The following is a 19,024-nucleotide window of genomic DNA, read 5'->3' on the forward strand; positions in this document are numbered from 1 at the left end:
TTACTCCGATGGTGCAATGTTTGGGAAAACACAAGTGTGTGTGAGGTGCCTTCACACTTTATACTATTGTGCTTTGGACACTGATGACATCATAGGGTGTGTATGTACACTCAGAGCTGCAGGGTATCTTACTTATGTGTTTTACCGCAGGTACTGCTATTGTGGTGCCTTTGGTGTTGAATTACATTTAGCTGCTGTGGATCACCTCTTACCCTTGTCTTCACTTTTCATAATGATTCCCCTCCCATTGTCAGGCATGCATCCAGCAGCTTGCTTTCTTGTTTTGTACTTTCCTAACCCAGGATTGTGTTGCAAAATGTGTTCTATAGCCGATCTATTGCAGGTTTGTTTTGCTCTGCGGTGACAGTTCTCTTTTCTTTGCAATCCGGCACCTCCCCTATCCTGTTCTGCAGGTTGCTACTTGCAGCCTTGTTAGCTACCGTCAATGGCCCACTGTGAGTTAATAGATGTTAATTACTCAGTTGTACTTCAATTACCCTACTGCAGCATTTCCTTATTGTCTTCCCGTAACCTTCCTGTTTCAGCTGTGGTGCGCGCCGCGCGCAGCCGTTTACCGGGTTTCGAGTGCATTTTCATCCACGTACACATGCACTTTTAGTCACCATGTGTGCTCTCAGCTAAGCAAAGCTATGGCTACATCCACACCGCTATCCTGCGGCTTTGCTTAGCAACGGGCAACCCAGATTAGCAATGTTCCAATGTGCTTACAGCTACAGTGGCACACCCCACTGCTGATGTCGTGTATACCTCCAGGCCACTCCTCAGTGTTGTCCCGCTGCACCGTATGGTACATCCTTAGGCCGGCGGGATGTTTGTGATTCAGTATTACTTGCCTCATTTGCATGGCATTGACTACTAATTCATAGTTACCGCGCCGAACACTGTCACAGACCCTTAGCAACCCTTGCACCTTGGTTGTGGTGTAGCATGCATATCATTGACTATTATGGCAAAATCATGATTTCTGTTACATTGCAATTTTATGACATCTGTATATATTTTCCTTGTGTTCCCATTTGTGCACACATGCCCTGCGGTTGTCCTTTGCGTTAGTGTGTCGATGAAATTAAATTTTATTTTTTATGTGTTGTGAGTGTTTTTTTATGCCATTGGCTGTATATTTAGCCATTGGCATATGTTAACTTTGTAATATGTAAGTTTGGTCCACTTTCATGGCTCCGATGTTCTGTTTGGAAAAATGTAAACCGTTTTTTTTTTGGTTTACATTTCTGTATGCTTAGGCTACACCTGCACCACTTCATGAATCGCTATGTACCTTCATTTGCATGCTGCACTACTGCACATGGGGTGATTAGTATACATGAGCCGAGAGCTGCGCAGATCTGGCGTACACCTTTAGTGCACATGGAAATGGATTGTACCTGAATCACTCGCTGGCCATATTTGGCGTTATACCACCTACGCTACGCCTGCTCCTGGTGCAAGCTTCATGAATCCCGTGGTATATCTAAAGTACTATATAGCTGTGTAAAAATGTTTTTGTTAAATAGCAATATAAGGCTCCGAGTGTCATATAAAGTATATATTGGGGTTCTATATGTAGGACAAAAACATGTAATAAGTCCTGCTTTTTTCTTATACAAACTGGTGATATATATATTTGCACCAAATTGCCTATATATATGTATTGAACTATTATTATCCATAGAATATATATTCTATGGTTTGAATGGGCTGCCCAGAGGTGTAGAGTTAAAGTTATGTCTATTATATTTGTTTGATGCTGAGCCTTGAAGTATCCATACAATGTGTCGAGTGTTTATATTATATATATTTGACTGACATATGAAAGACAGAAATGCAACAGTATGATTTGTTTCTATGGGGAAAACATAAACCTTCCTTGTTTAAAACTGCTTACATATATCAATGTGTGACTTGGTGTATTCTAAATCATTTAGCAATGATATATATTTTATAATACTTGGTTGTCTATTGTAATTAAATGAAGAAAGTGGGAAGAAGTAAACGGAGCATCTGTCGAGTGTGATGACATCATTGCGCGTGCACAGAGGTGCTGCAATTATGACAAACACACTTTTTTCATTTCTAACATTTCTAACTTTTGGAAATGGAATATAATACAACGCGGGTGTAATATAAGTATATCTTAAGTGGAACACACTCGCTGGACAAATTTAACAGTCGACAATGTGATGGGAAGAATTTGAGTTTTAAAATGGAATTTGAGCACATGGCATGGGTAACTTGCATTTTAAACTGCAGCTTTATTTCCACTGTTAGAAGTAGTAGGAATATATAGAAGGCTAGACCTAGATTTGTTATTGTAATAATTTTTAAGTAATAACATATATCTGATACAAAGCAGATAACATAGAACAATATAATTCTAGCAAAGAATATATAATGAACAGAGACTTTCAGTATCATTGTTGTTTAAATAATGATGCTTAGCATAATATATTGCATTTGACATGCTGCTGATAGAAGCAATGTTCTGAAATGTTTCCAAATATTAAATGCTTGTAGATGCCTATGAATGCTTTGACTGCTGAAATAGACTTTTAATGTGCTATAAGAACTGTATTTTAAAAGTAATACTATGGAATGTAGATGAATGTACAGATGCATTTAAAAGAGGGTGTGTCTATAGTAGCTTGATTGACTGGGAGTGGTCTTTCAGGTTAATGAGGTATACAGGGACAGCTTTATAAACCTCTTTGTGTGTGTTTTTATATTTGTATATGGTCCGAAGAAGCCACGGACAGTGGTGAAAGCGCTTACCAAATATTAAAGTTCTTGGTTTATTTTATGTGGTCTGGAGCTATACTTCATACAACTGCTACCATATTTTTCTTTGCTGCTACCTTTACTTGTTTGGTGGAACAGTTTATGTTTACCAGCTGGTTGTTTGCCTGTTTCTTGTCTAACAACCAGGATCAAAAATCACATATAGTAAACATTTACACCACAAAATCTTTCAATACATAAATAATTTTCTGTGAGTGCATTTGTCCCTATATCCTCTAACGTTAACATATATGTATATACATATATGTGTGTGTGTGTGTATATATATATATATATATATATATGTATATATATGTATATATGTATATATGTATATATATATATATATATATATATATATATATATGCACACACAGTGCCATTGTTTGAGACAATGGTACTGTGTAGAAAATATACAGTGAATATAAAATCTTCCAAAAATTCTGAAATTTATACATAAAAGTCAAAATATAGCACTAGAAATGTTGCTTTAAGGTACTGCATAAGAAACAAAAAAATAGACCTCAGGACACAGAAGTTAAGATCACGCTGTGTAAACTTTCCTTATGCAAGTTTGCTCAATGCAATCCCAATTTCTGATCCAGAGACTGGGTAAGCACCAATGTGGTAGGAAGCAACAAGCAGATAGGACTACCTTGTTCGCACTGGCAAATATGGTTCAAGGGAGTGACTAATGTTAATTAGTCATGGGCTCCCCCAGGACTCGTCACTGGGATCAGAAAAGTGTGGTAAAGTGATTCAAAGAATAGGTCTACTGTGCTATTGGGAGAGAAAGTGAAAAACACCCATTATTTCCTGTTAGTGCTATAGCAGTTAAGTACTGCAAAGACATCCGTGTGTGTGTGTGTGTGTGTGTGTGTGTGTGTGTGTGTGTGTGTGTGTGTGTGTGTGTATGTTTGTGTAGGACCATACTTGCAGCTGTTGATAGGAGGAACACTACTGCAATTACCTATGTCCAACTTAGAGATGTGATAACTAGCTGCTAATGAGATGTTGCTCAGTGTGGCTTTATTACACCTCTCTGAATTGCAGGTATCACTGTCATACTACTGAGCACAGTGGTGAAAGCCAAATAGTGCTGGCAGCAATATGTCTCTGAATCCCAGCTAGAATTTCAATAGCTACAAAATAAAATCTTCTAGTAACTTTACTAGTAAATGTTTCTGTCCACCAGTGATTATTTGTGGTACATCTACTGATTATATTATGTTTAAAAAGTTCAGTACTACAAATAAAGCACTTTTTTTGCATTTGAGAATAAGGGTGGCTTGAGCTGCATCTCCTTTGTATGCTTTTCTAGAATTCAGACTTAAGTCCACAGAATTGCTTAATCCTTGTGTTCACACAGTTCTTAAAGAGTTTCATTAAAGAATGCACATTTTGGGTATCTTAAGTTCTGGATCCCACAACATAATAGTATGAGGCAAGTGCTCTATATTATTGTAACTTTAAACTCTAAGTCAGAGGAGTTCACCCTGTAATTCCTTTTTTTTTTTTTTTTTTTAAATGCTAGAGTGCACATAGAATTTCTCTATCTGGTATAACTTTAAAAAGATAATAGACAAACAAGTCCAACTATCAGGCTAGAAGGATCAGTTTTCCTCAGGACCAGGGCCCATGCCATCTGATATAGGAGCCAGCCAGTCAACTACTGCAGTTGCAATCACCTTGAACACTATTGACTTAAACAGCTATATATTAGAACATAGACTATATATTTGTATCTATGGGTCCACTTCATATGACTGAAATCACAAGATACTGAATTTGACTGAGTCTCATTATACTGAAAGCTTGCAATGCTGAATTAAAAAAAAAATATATATATATATATATATATATATATATATATATATATATATATATATATATATATGGGTCTACTTCATTTGATCGAAAGACCATTTGACTGAAACCCATTTGGTCGAAATTTAATTTGATCGAAAACCAGTATTCAAGGCATAAACCTGGGATTTGTCTCCCTCCCCAATATCGTGCGACCCTGGAGTTGGTATATATAGATAGGGGGTGTGGGGGACATTTTGTGTTATTTTCTTCTTTTAAAGGAAACTAGGTGGGGGGCTTCACCCCCACACCTCCCCCAATGTGGGGGTCTGTGCCTCCACCCACCTCCACCCCCACCCCCCCTAACTATGTATACCAACTCCAGGGTCACATGACATTGGGGAGGGGGACAAATCCCTGTTATTTGTCTTGAAATCTGGTTTTCGATCAAATGAAATTTCGACCAAATGGGTTTCAGTCAAATGGTCTTTCGATCAAATGAATAGATCCATACATATATATATATATATATATATATATATATATATATATATATATAGACATTTTTTTGTAATGGTGCATTCACTGTGCCTGACACTGATCTCCCACACTATGACCTCTAAAGAGACCTTTCTGCTGAGTTGCAATAATTTTCTAAATAAGAAGAACTTATGAAAGGCTTAGAAAATAAAAAATCTGGAGTAGCACAAGCACTCATATTTTTTGTTATTTCTGAGAATTTGAAGGCTTGGTACAGTTAACTTTACATAAAATATCTGTTTATGAAACTGAGTTGCTCTTAGAACATTTCATGGTCCATATGACCTGTTACATTGAAAAGGCTTTCAATAAAATATTTCTCAACCCTGGAGTTAGTTTTATCAGTTGAGTTACGTAGGATACAAAGCTGCCAGCATGGGAGTGGGTACAGGAAGCTACCCCCCACAAGCAACATTTTGATGAGAGACTATATTATTATGTAAGCTGAATGCAGTTTGGTTTGCTATCAAACAAACTGAGGCCATCAGTTATATATTTGCAATGATTTCCATTGCTGTCTGCATACAAACTGCAACCCGCCTTATTTACTGTAGTGACAGCAGACTGGATATCCTTGGAAAAACTTTAACCAGAAGCAACTGTGAAGATAGGTGAAGGTTGCCAGCCTAGCTATTTAGAATTTTTTAGATAATTCTGTCATTTGTAAATATTAATGTAAGACACATGCTTGTTCTCTTTGCTAAATGTTGAACTTCAAAAATGTAACAACAGTGCACTCTGCTGTAAGAAAGCTGATAAGTCAAGCATTGTGAAATTCTTTGATCTAAAACCCAGAGCTGAGACGTCTAGAGGGAAGCATTCTGCCTATTGTTTTGAGGCCAGAGTTAATTGCTAGAATTTGCATGTATAATTTCCTTTATTGCTCTGGCTTTCTGACCAGCTGCAAGATCAAAAGGGCTATTAACCTTTGAATTTCTGTTAGCCTGGGAATCAGAAAGAAATGATGTAATTTGAAATGAATCAGTGGTACTGTGTTACCAGTTTAAGGACAGAAAGAATGACAGCATTTAGCATTTATATTGAGAACATCCAACTCACCAGCACTGTCTTGCTCTATATGTAAGTTAATTTTAGAACTGTGTTTTCTCTTAGTTACAGGTAGGAAATAGGAAGATTAGACTACTTGTCTTTCTGTATTGATGTCAGAACTATTCTACTGTATTATTTTAAGCATTTTCCTGTGATCTCGGAACTCTTTTGACTAGCACTGTGTAGTACAAAGTATTGTCTTGTGTTTTTATTATTATTAAATATTTTTAAACCTTTCAACTGTGCCTGTTTTGTGTAGAGATAATTTAACATCTAAGAGTACATTGCATGTATTTAGTGATATTGTACAAAGCCACTCCAATAGCCTTGCTGTTCAGTTAGACTTACCAGTTGGATAATAATATTGCACAGTATAATTGGACACCCTTTCATAAGGGCCTTTTAGTAACTGATAAATATTAGTGGGTGGTGGCAAGTGGTAAGGAGCACAGCTGGAGAACCTGTGCCAGCCTTCCCCCAGAAGTGTCTGTGTGGTTCTATATAACTCTTCTCAAAGTGTATGTGTGTCAGCTACTTGGGCAGGGACACGAAGCACTGCTTGGACAGAGAGGGTGCTGGAGGTTTTAGCTTGCCCACTAGGCTGAGATCTAGACTCTATAGCTGTGCCAGTGGGGAGTCTTATTGGGGACCTGGAGAGAAAGGGAGAAACCAACCCCAGACTGACTGTGATCTCTGTGTGCTCTTAAAGGAAATTGTACTTTACTGTGTGTGTATTTATTATCCTTCCCCTATATGGACGCCCCTCACTGGTGTTAGTGGTGAGGATTGAGGCTCCTTGATTGCTGGGCCAGTGCACTGCATCACAGCAACAAATAACACTTTTATAAGCTGTATATTTAAAAGTAGCTTGTAAAGACATTGTGACCATCAGACTGCAATATAATACAAGCAAAATCTTTTTGAACAAAGGTTTCTTTAGGGTTGTGACCAAGTACAAAAATCATCACTTCATGTTTCAAAACATTAGGAATTTCACAATAATATAAAAATAAATAGAAATATAATAGTATTTACATACCATAAGTACTGACCATTAGCTTGGACACATTACAGATTTTTAACTATATTTCATTGCAAATGTAACCTCAACCAGACTAATTACTGTAAGGCAGAGATAGCAAGTCACAGGTTGTATAATGTTGGTCCTAATCTCTTAATACTCTATGCAGGCAAACGTGTTCTCCTCAAAAGTGCCAAAACTAGAAAAGAGGTATAAAACACTGGTAAAAAAAATTGAACTAAAATGCATATCTGACTATCTGACTTTCTGACTTTGAAACAGCAAACCTGCTGTCAGTCCTATGTTGTTTATTACTAATAATAAGTAACAAAGGTGAATGGGTAACTCACTTTATTACACTAACAACCCCCCCCCCCCATGATTAGGCAAAACCTTTAACATGATCGCTTTCTTGTTTTCTAAACTGTTTATTTATTTAATTACCCATGTATGTATTTTTTTACTCTTTAAAGTTATGCAAACATGATCTCTTAAAAACAGATCACTTCGACAATACTGTTGATCTTGAATCAATGCAACATTTTTTTCCAAACACTTTTTATTGAGAATTTTATTATAAAATTCCATACATATAACAAAGTAAAACAAAGAATAACAACATTATTAACATTTTGCATGAAAATAAGAAACTATATACATTATTTGTACAATGTACATAAAAACTGTCCTAGGATGAATTGACAAGTATTGTCAAGGAAAAAAAAACTGTAATACTCAATGGAAAAATAATGATGCAAGCATGTGAGTTAATTTGGATAGAAATGTTTGGATGAAAAGAGTTATATGCCTATGAAATACATATGGAAAAAGGTATTTTGAAAGAAATATATTTAAAACTAGATTCCATGCTTCAAAATAGGTGAGGGTTTTGGAGTTCTGTCAAGGAATAATTTTAAACATTTTGTACTGTTTGGTAGCTAACTTAGTGAATTCAGACCAGTTTATAGTTGTTAATGAATACCACTTTTGGTTATACAAACTTTCATCATAATAAAGAGAAGTGTTCTTAAGTGAATATTTGATTTTTGGAGATAAATGTAAGACATCAAACTGCCAGAAAATGGATTCTAGATGTGGGAAGTGAAGTGAAATCTTTCCTTGGGCAATGGCCTGTAGTGTTTTGTATAACTGCAGTTCCAAACTATGTGTAGGATATCAAAATTTGATAGGGCACAAGTGATATAATTATTAGGAAAGAATTTGTTATAAAGTGATTTGTTTAGCTAGTGTGAAGTAACCATTATTGATTATCATAAATTAAATGTAGCAGACATTTTTGAATGGAATATATTTAATATTGAGTGTTATTAGGTATTTTTAATATCATTTTCTATGGGCAACGGCTCATATTTTTGACAGTAAAGCAATGTCTTTCAGCTTTTCCCAGTTAGGGGTCACTACAGTGGATCACCGGTCTGCAGATTGATTGGCAGTAGAGTTTTATGGTGCCGAGTTGCCAGCCTGGCACCTAACCTTCACAGAAGGCACACACACACACACACACACACACACACACACACACACACACACACACACACCTACATGCATGTTTTTAAAGATCATTCAGCCATAGGGAGGACATGCAGACTCCACACAGAAGGAACTCCAGCCGAGAAGCGAACTGAAGAACCTCTTGCTGTGAGGCAACAATGCTAACCACTGCACCACTGAGGCTTAAATTTTGATAGTTGTTGTTGTTGTTGTTGTGTCTTTTGGCTTTTCCTGGTTATGGGTCACCACAGCGGAACTCCGGTCCGCTAATGATAAATTTTACATTCTAGAGATATTTATTTAGGTGCTAATAAAGCTTTAATCAATTGGTTTTAAAGATCAGCTTTATCTGATTGGCCTTAGACCAGATGGTAGTATGGTTGAAGTACATTGGCAGTTATATTTAAAGTTGGAAAATAGCTTTTAGGAACTTTAACGCATTCACAAACATTTGACAAGTGTTTCCCATTAGGAAGTCCCAAATTGTACAGGCCTTTAGTAGGGTAAAGGAGTGAAATCAGTCACTGTATTATTTATCAGAATGTTTGGGTGTTTATAGATATGGTGGAAAAGATTAGCAATCGAATCTAAGTCTTGGGTTTTCATTAATTGTTGAATGTTTTTAATATAGTACCTTACAATCTTCTATATTTTAATGTTTTATATGATTCATTTTTAAAAGGTGATGGAAGTTGTAATTTTGATGCATCTATACCAAATGTTAATCCAGGATGGTTCCCCTGTGGTTTTATCAGTACTGAAATTAAGAAGCTTTAAGAAATTGTGATGTTCTCATAATTAGGAAATAAGCATAAAAATCCAGCAAAGTCATGCCTCCATGGTCTGTGAGATATCTTAGCTTGCTGCATGCAATGTTGGTATATTTAGGGAACCAGATGAATGTAGAAAGATTTATTAGTATATTTCTGAACATATTCATGGGAATAACGTATTGTGGATGTGAAAAAGAATAACAGTCAGGGGGAAATGTAAGCTTTATATTTGCCACTTTACATAGAAAAGAAAAGTGCACTGACTGCCATCTCATAAGACTAAATGGTGTAAAGTATTATTATGATAGTTTAGATTTGGTATTGCTGAAAGTTTATTCCAGATACTTACTAATGGCTCCACTTTTGATTAGGTCAATAGAGTAGTTTCTTTGTGATAAAAAGATAAATGATGAGGATTTTTATAAATTTAGGTTGCAATATGGAAATTTAAAAAAAACTTGAATGATGTTTAGGTACTTCAGTATTAGGATAAGCAAGATAGATGGTCATACACATAGTGCCTTTTATTAGACAATGACAAACCTTATAGCATAGCATAGCAAAAGCAATCCAAGAAAATCTAAAGGTGTTACTGCTCAGTGCCAGGAATCTAAAAAAGAAACTCCATTCCCTCCAAGCTCTCCATACCCTAGAGAAAGCAGACATTTTTGGGGTTACCAGGACATAAGCCCAATTGTTGAGTTCAATCCCACCTTCAGTATGTACCTGACCAGGTAGATGCAACAACTGGAATCTCCACAGAGGTTCCTCACAAAAAGAAAACAGGGTATAAAGAACATGTCCTATGTGGATTGCCTAAATACCCTATTCCTGTACTCTGTCTCCTATAGACCTTTAAGGGATGATGTATGCCTGACATACAAGGCATCTTTAGATTTGATGGACCTTCTGCATATCTGTAAAACAAATAACACCAGAATTACATGTTTTATGGAACTTAAACCTTGTTTGCAATATAAATAGGAATTCTTGAAGGGACAGGTATGTGTTTCAAAGACTACCCATTCTCTGGAACAGGCTTTGCATCCATGCGAAGCAGAGCTCTTCTCTAACCCAATTCACTGTAATTTAGACCAATGGTTGGGAAATTGAAAATTCAACACTGGTCTGGAACCTATACCTGTGATGGACAGAAGCATCCTGTAAATGCTTGGCAACCCAAGTCCTAGCCTACATGTATGCCTTAAAATAACTTTAGGGGACCAACACTTGTCAGATACATTTGGGATGCATGGGTAGTCTTAAAATGACTTCTGTGATCATTAGCCTGGTGTACAGGTATGAAACTATTTATTTACCCAACAGAACCTTTTCAGTTTCAGGTGTTCAGTGTTATAAGCAAAAGGCTCATGAGGTAATACAACAGCTCGCTGGCAGCAGCAAAAAATACTGCTGCATCTCAGAAGAAATTAAACCAGACATTAGTGGTATCAAGTTGAAGATGCTGCCTTAGCACAAAACCATGCAAAGAATTTTTCATGGAAACACTGTGCAACTGTTTTACTCTTTGAAAATGTTAGCCAAAGGAAATGATGAATGGATACAGACTGAATGTATATGATGTGATAGTAACACGGAAGCTGGGCTTCCTATGTATCCAGGAGACAAGATGGAATGGCAGTGCAGCAAAGCCCCTTGGCTTGGGATCCAGAGTCTACTACTCTGGAAAGGACAGACTAGAATTAGTGTGGGACTTGTACTGAGGAGGAGGCTTTAGAAGATTGTGAGAGATAGCCACATTAGTGACCAACTCATTGCAATCAGTCTCCAGTGTAAGGATAGGGCATAATCTCAGGATATGTCCCACAGCAGGAATGTGATACTGAGGAAAAGAGTGCAGGTAGCAGTTAAAGGACCTACTAGATAAAGCGGGATAACGTAAGTTGATGTTGATAATGGGGGACCTGAATGCACATTTTGGGACAGACCAAACAGGATATGAAGACTCCCTAAGGTAATATGTGTGGAGTAAAAGGAATAAAGAAGGAGAGGCCATTCTAGACTTTTGTCTGGCAGATGGTGTGATTGGGGCCAACATATGGTTTAACAAGAAACACAGTAAAAGATCACATACAAGAGTGGCCAAGGTGCAACACATGTAGCCTTCCTCCTAGTAAGGAAAGAGCACTGGAGTACAATAAGTGATTGCAAAGTCATCTGCAGTGAAACGGTTGGCTCACAGCATAAATTACTAGTTGCCACAATCAGCTGGAAGCAGTGGTCAGTGAAGGATCTAGGGTCAACAGAGACTAGGCTGAAGACCTAGAAGTTGACTGCAGAAAAAGAACAAGGGTTCAAGGAATTACTTGGGGCTTTAGCACCTCAGGAAGAAAAGGAAAATAAATCAGTGGATTTGAAGTATGTCAGTGCCTCATAACAGCATGTGTGTGGCCTAAAGAACAGGGTCTATATTAGAACACTGAACATTCAAAATGTCGAGTGTTCTAATATCGAACTCTAGCAATCCAAAAATAAAAACATAGAACATTCGGAACAGCAAATATTTTCCTAGGGAAAAAATTTGCTGTTCCAAAACACATACACACAACACAAGCACACCAAACAAACAGCAATCCACACACATACACCTAAACTCTTACACTTAATCCTACACTAAACTATACCTACACCACTAACTATTCACTTACCTCAACCCAAACCCTAACCCTAACTCACCTAACCCGCCCTAACCCACACGTCCACACAATCGCACACTTACCTGACCCGTGCCCTAACCCTAACTCACCTAACCCACCCTAACTCACATGTCCACACAATCGCACACTTACTTGAACCCAACCTGTAACTTTCCACCAGAGCACTGAAACTAACGAAGCAACAGAAACGGACAACCGAATTCTTTCCCTAGGAAAGAATTCAGTTTCCTGTTTCTTTGATATTTTCAGCGTTCGTTGAAAATCGGTCGATATTAGAACACTCGACATTTCAAATGTTTGGTGTTCTAATATAGACCCAAAGAACAAATATGCAGCTGAGCCAGGTATGGAAATAAGGTACATAAGGAAAGCTGGTTGTACAATGCAGAAGTCCAGGAAGTCATTAAAAGAGAGAAAGATGTATCCTAGATAACTGGAGAATAAACACGCTTGTTCAAGTGTACAAGAACAAAGGGAATATCCACAACTGTGGGCAGTACAGAGGTAACAAACTCCTGTCATACTGCATAAAAGTTCTGGAGAGGGTTTTTGATAAATGAATATGATGAGTAGTAGAAAGTAAGATGGGAGATGAGCAGTTTGGATTCATATCAGAATGCAGTACAACTGACCCTGTCTTTGCACTGAGACAGATAGTTGCGAAGACGGTGGAGATGAGGAAAGAGTCCAACTGGACATTCATAGATTTGGAGAAAGCATATTACAAGGCCCCAGAAAATTGATTTGGGCAGTCCTGTGGTGGTTCCAAGTCCCAGAAACATTGGTAGAATTAGTACAGGCTATGTGAAGGACCTAGTTACTCAAGTGTGAACAGTGTTTGGTGTCATAGAGGGGCTCCCAGGGGAAAACGTATGCATCAGAGTTCAGCTCTGAGCCCACTTCTGTTCATACTGGTAATGAACTAGATTAACAAACTAGTTGTTAAATGCAAATGATGGGTCATTATAAGCAGACTGTGAGCAAGAACTTCACCAAAGGAGAGGGGAATGGAATGCAAAACTGAAGGTAAGTGGGATGAAACTAAGTGCACAGTTAATGGCACCAAAATAAGAAATCAGCAGAAGCTGAGAATTGAGAAAAAAGGGAAAATAGTGGAACAGATTAATAGTTTCAAGTATCTGGGATGGATGATTGAAGAGAAGAGAAGTCTGAGTGAGGAGGTCAAAGCCAGAATCAGAGGGGCTGCAGCCAACTGGCACATAGTGTTAGGTGTATTACATGGCAGAAGAATTCCAAAGAAGCTGAGAAGTAAGGTGCCCAAAACAGTGGTACAACCATTACCACTGTATGGTGCAGAAATGTGGGCAGTAAAGGCAGAGCAGTTGAGGAAGCTAGAGGTGATGGTGTCTGAGATGGGTGGTAGGATACACACTGTGGGACAGACAAAGAAATGAGGGCATAAGAGCAGTAGCCAAAGTAGCTCCAGTTGCAGGAAATGTCAAAGAGAACATATTATGGTGGTTCAGGCACATGTGCAGAAAAGCAGAAGACAATCTGGTGAAAAAAATTTGGGACAGACAGGACGAAGGCAAGAGCAAATTAATGCATCCAGCAAAGAGGTGGATGGATTATGTGACTTGTGACACACAAGGTAGGAGACACATAAAATAGGAGAGTACCACTGAGAAAGATGTTGACAGTTGACATACCACCCCAACCTCATATAGAAAATTGGGAAAAAGGAGGTCCACGATGATGATGAGCAAGTCAAATGGCATGGAAAATACTCGGTCTAAGGATCTAAACCTCATCTGCAGCATCAACAGAATGGTTTGGAGGAACAGACATGTCTTACAGAAGACACAGCTGCTCTGGAATATACTCTCCATCCATATCAAACAAAGCTCATCCATGTTCATATTCAAGCACAACTTGAATCTATAGATAGGAAAATGAACATTTACCCCAGGTCTGCCCCCTGTACTACTAATGGATAATCCTAGTTATTCTTAGTAAGGGTAATATATAATTGTTGACTGTGGCATGGGCAAGGCCTGTCTAACACCAAATAGGGTAGGTTAATTCAAGCATCAAAATAGGAATTGGCTAGGCTTAAAATGGCCTGCGAGGGTAGGTGGCATAGTACTTTCCTATGGACCTATATATATATATATATATAGATATAGATATAGATATATATATATATATATATATATATATATATATATATATATATATATTTTTTTTTTTTTTTTTGAGATTCTGATTCAATTAACATATAGCTACAAAGCTGAACAGTCATCTCAGCTAAATGTCCATATAGACTAACTTGAATATTTGGCAACACTTAGCAAGTTAAATTGAAGTAAATATATTTTTCACTTTGATCAAGTGAACAAGGGGTCAAAAAATTCTTTGATCAGCATCAGCAGTCAGGCATAAATGTTAGGGGAAAATATACTTTATAGCTGAACAATAAAGACTATGCTAGTAATCATGTAATCTTAATGAATGTAGGCGTTACTTATTTAATAAAACTCCAGAAATTCTGTCCATATTTTATGATTTGTTTTTGTCAGTTTATGACAAAAAACCCAGAAGATGAAGATTCATGTAAAAAAACACAATTCTTGCTGACACATTTGCATGCCAGAAGTGAATTTCCACCTGCAAGCATGGATTATTTTTATTTTCTTTACACTGTTCCCAATACCCAAAATGGCAAATAAATTATCTGGTCCTATACCCCTTGCAAATTTTTGTAAAAATTTATAAATTTTAGCCACACATGTATTGGCACTATTTAGTTTTTCTTTATTCTGTGACTTACCTCTTTCTCTGTCTCTATCTTTCTTTTGCAAAATTATTATGATTATAAAACATCATCATCATCATCTTCTTTCGGCTGTTCCCGTTAGGGGTCACCACAGCAGATCACCTGTTTCCATTTCTTCCTGTCCTCTGCATCTTGCTCTGTCACATCAACCACCTGCATGTCCTCTCTCACCACATCCATAAACCTTATCTTAGGCCTTCCTCTTTTCCTGTTACCTGGTAGCTTCATCCTTAGTATCTTTTTCCCAATATACTCAGCATCCCTCCTCAGCACATGTCCAAACCAACATAATCATGCCTCTCTGGCTTTGTCTCCAAACCTTCCAACCTGAGCTGACCCTCTAATATACCTATTCCTAATCCTGTCCACCCTCGTCACACCCGGTGCAAATCTTAACATCTTTAATTCTGCCACATCCAGCTCAAACTCCTGCCTTTTTGTCATTGCCACTGTCTCCAACCCATATAACATAGCTGGTCTCACTACTCTCTTGTAGACCTTCCCTTTCACTCTTACAGGTACTCGTCTGTCACAAATCACTCCTGATACTCTTCTCCACCCACTCCATCCTGCCTGTACTCTCTTCTTCACTTCTCTTCCACACTCACTGTTACTCTGAACTATTGACCCCAAGTATTTAAACTCATCCACCTTCGCCACCTCTGCTCCTTGCATCCTCACCATTCCTCTATCCTCCCTCTCATTTACACACATATATTCTGTCTTAGTCCTGCTGACCTTCATTCCTCTTCTCTCTAGAGCATATCTCCATCTCTCCAGGGTCTCTTCCACCTGTTCCCTACTCTCACTACAGATCACAATGTCATCTGCAAACATCATAGTCCACGGGGACTCCTGCCTGATCTCGTCTGTCAACCTGTCCATCACCATTGCAAATAAGAAAGGGCTCAGAGCTGATCCTTGATATAACACCACCTCCACCTTAAACGCATCCATCACTCACACCACAGACCTCACCGCTGTCACACTACCCTCGTACATATCCTGTACCACTCTTACATACTTTTCTGACACTCCTGACTTCCTCATACAATACCACAACTCCTCTCTAGGCACCCTGTCATATGCTTTCTCTAAGTCTACAAAAACACAATGCAACTCCTTCCGACATTCTCTGTATTTCTCCATCAACACTCTCAGAGCAAAGATCACATCTGTAGTGCTCTTTCCTGGCATGAAACCATACTGCTGATCACTAATCATCACGTGCCTTCTTAACCTTGCTTCCACTACTCTTTCCCATAACTTCATGCTGTGACTGATCAATTTTATCCCTCTGTAGTTACTACAGCTCTGCACATCACCCTTATTCTTAAAAATCAGTACCAAAATACTTTTTCTCCATTCCTCAGGCATCCTCTCACTTTCCAAAATTTCATTAAACAATCCGGTTAAAAACTCCACTGCCATTTCACCTAAACACCTCCATGCTTCCACAGGTATGTCATCTGGGCCAACAGCCTTTCCATTCTTCATTCTCTTCATAGCTATCCTTACTTCCTCCTTGCTAATCCATTGTACTTCATGATTTACTATCCCTACATCATCCAACCTTCTCTCCTTCTCATTCTCTTCATTCATCAACCCATCAAAGTACTCTTTCCATCTCAACACACTCTCCTCACTTGTGAGTATGTTTCCCTCATTATCCTTTATCACCTTTACCTGCTGCACATCTTTCCTAGCTCGGTCCCTCTGTCTAGCCAATTGGTACAGGTCCTTTTCTCCCTCCTTAGTGTCCAACCTTTCATACAACTCTTCATATGCCTTATCCTTAGCCTTCGCCACCTCTCTCTTTGCCATGCACCTCATCTCCTTATACTCCTGTCTACTTTCTTCATCTCTCTGACAATCCCACTTCTTCTTTGCCAACCTCTTTCTCTGTATACTCTCCTGTACTTCCTCATTCCACCACCATGTCTCCTTGTTGTCCTTCCTCTGTCCAGATGTGATACCAAGCACCTTTCTAGCCATCTCCCTTACTAGCTCTGCTGTAGTTACCCAGCTATTTGGTAACTCTTCACTTCCACCCAGTGCCTGCCTTAACTCATCCCTGAACTCCACCTCACAATTACCCTTTTTCAATTTCCACCACTTGATCCTTGGTGCTGCCCTGACACTCCTCCTCCTCTTCTTGATAACCAATGTCATCCTACAAACCACTATCCTATGCTGCCTAACTACACTTTCTCCGGTCACCACTTTACAGTCTCCAATCTCCTTCAAACTGGCCCTCCTACATAAGATATAATCCACCTGTGTGCATCTTCCTCCACTCTTGTATGTCACCCTATGCTCCTCCCTCTTGTTAAAATATGTATTCACCACGGCCATGTCCATCTTTTTCGCAAAATCCACTACCATCTGAACTTCTGCATTCCTTTGTTTAACACCATACCTACTCATCACTTCCTCATCCCCTCTGTTCCCTTCACCAACATGCCCATTGAAATCTGCTCCAATCACCACTGTCTCACCCTTGGGTACAGTCATCACCACTTCATCCAATTCACTCCAAAATGTTTCTTTCTCATCCATTGCACACCCAATTTGTGGAGCATACGCACTAACAACATTCATCATTACACCATCAATTTCCAGCTTCAAAAACATCACTCTATCAATTATGATTATAAAACATAATAACTTTATTAAATGCTGATTATAATATTTGTGGACATTAATTGACAATTACTTTATTTCATTCCTCAAATATTTCACTGGGGACAATTTTCATTTACTTTGGCCAGAAAAATGTCAATAGTGACTCTAATATATAAAGCTATTACTTCCCTTTGTATCTCCAACACACAGGTTCATTGTTTAGACCCAGCATTATGCTCAATGGATCCTCTTAGGGCATGTGATATCATCAACCAACAGTATTTCATTTTCTACTCTGTTGACAATAATTACATATTGTATCATTTCTCTGTGGGATTATCTACCTTCTGTGATTACTCTGTGTTAGTGAATTTGTTCCTTTTATTTATTTTATTTTACATTTGTTAACCAGGAAAGTCCGACTTGGAACAAGCCAATTTGCAGCTGAGGCCCAGGGAGAAATCCTCCAGATGCATGTCTTCGTAATTAATTTTTTCTTTTTTGTGAATCTTTTTACCTGGGCTGTGCCTGCAAATGGTCTATAATGATATGTTTGGGCCCAGGAAAACAAAATTAATATAAAATAAAAATAAAATATTTTTTCAGTGTTAAACATTTAAAAGTTCCAGACTGAAATTATAATATCATAGGCAGATTACATCAACATTCCTAGTGTTATATTTCAATTAATAGACATCAATCAGAAACAAAAACTTAGAGGTAGGTAGTATACCAGGGTTGCCATTTATCCCCACCCTTGACATACTGGCCTTAAATTTCATATTCATCACCTCCCAGCATGAAGCTCAGATTATTTCAAACCATATAAATAATACGTTTATTAAGTTTAAACAGTAAATACGAGGCCCAGTGAAGGCAAGGTATCCACAGGTGTGCAGGAAAAATAAATTTAATAAACAGTAAAAACAAGAAAAAGGATTAAGCATGATTCTGAAGATGTCTGTGTATTTTATCAGATGAAAGCTCTTAATCATGTTTGTTGTTTTTACTGTTTATTAAATTTATTTTTCCTGTATACCTGCAGCTACCTTGCCTTCAATGGACCTGGTATTTATTGCTTTTGCTTGTTGACTTTTACATTGATTAATTTCTTCATTAATGTGATAACATATTACTAACTAGATTGCCAGCTTTTAACTCCTTAAAATTTATTTTCTTTTCAAAAGTCAAGAAAATTTTTCAAAATACCAGATAGAAAACAAACACAGCAAAATCCAAAATTCTGCCTTTATCAAAACATGTAAACAAATCTGCCAGTACCTAGAAAGTAGATGTATTCAAATATTTGCAGTGTCATAAGTCTATTATTGATCAAGGTTTAGAAGCTCAGAAATAGCATATGTATCAATTGATGTCAAAATAGATTAAACATCAGAACTCAATGAAACTCTTTTTTTGGACATAGAAT

This window comes from Protopterus annectens, chromosome 6.part0, assembly GCF_019279795.1.
Source record: "Protopterus annectens isolate FY-2018-M chromosome 6.part0, PAN1.0, whole genome shotgun sequence".
Classification (NCBI taxonomy): Eukaryota; Metazoa; Chordata; order Ceratodontiformes; family Protopteridae; genus Protopterus; species Protopterus annectens.